The following is a 280-nucleotide window of genomic DNA, read 5'->3' as shown; positions in this document are numbered from 1 at the left end:
CTGCTATAGAGGCTGGCCGCTAGCTGAGCCTCCTCAGCCCCCCGCATTGACTGTGTGTGCTGCTGCTGCTGCAGCAGCAGCAGCAGCAGCAGTAACAGCAGCAGCAGCAGCAACAGCAGCAACAGCAGCAATAGCAGCAGCAACATCAACAGCAGCAGCAGCAACAACAGCAGCAACAGCAGCAAGAACGAACAGCAGCAACTGCAGCAGCTCCCCAAAGACATACTGGCCCCACGCCGCCTGCAGCAGCATCTGCTGCTGCTGCTGCTGCTGCTGCTGC

Source organism: Eimeria mitis, genomic scaffold (genome assembly GCF_000499745.2).
Source record: "Eimeria mitis Houghton genomic scaffold, Emh_scaff301, whole genome shotgun sequence".
NCBI lineage: Eukaryota > Apicomplexa > Conoidasida > Eucoccidiorida > Eimeriidae > Eimeria > Eimeria mitis.
The sequence above is the reverse complement of the archived record's forward strand: the minus strand, read 5'-3'. Positions refer to the sequence as shown.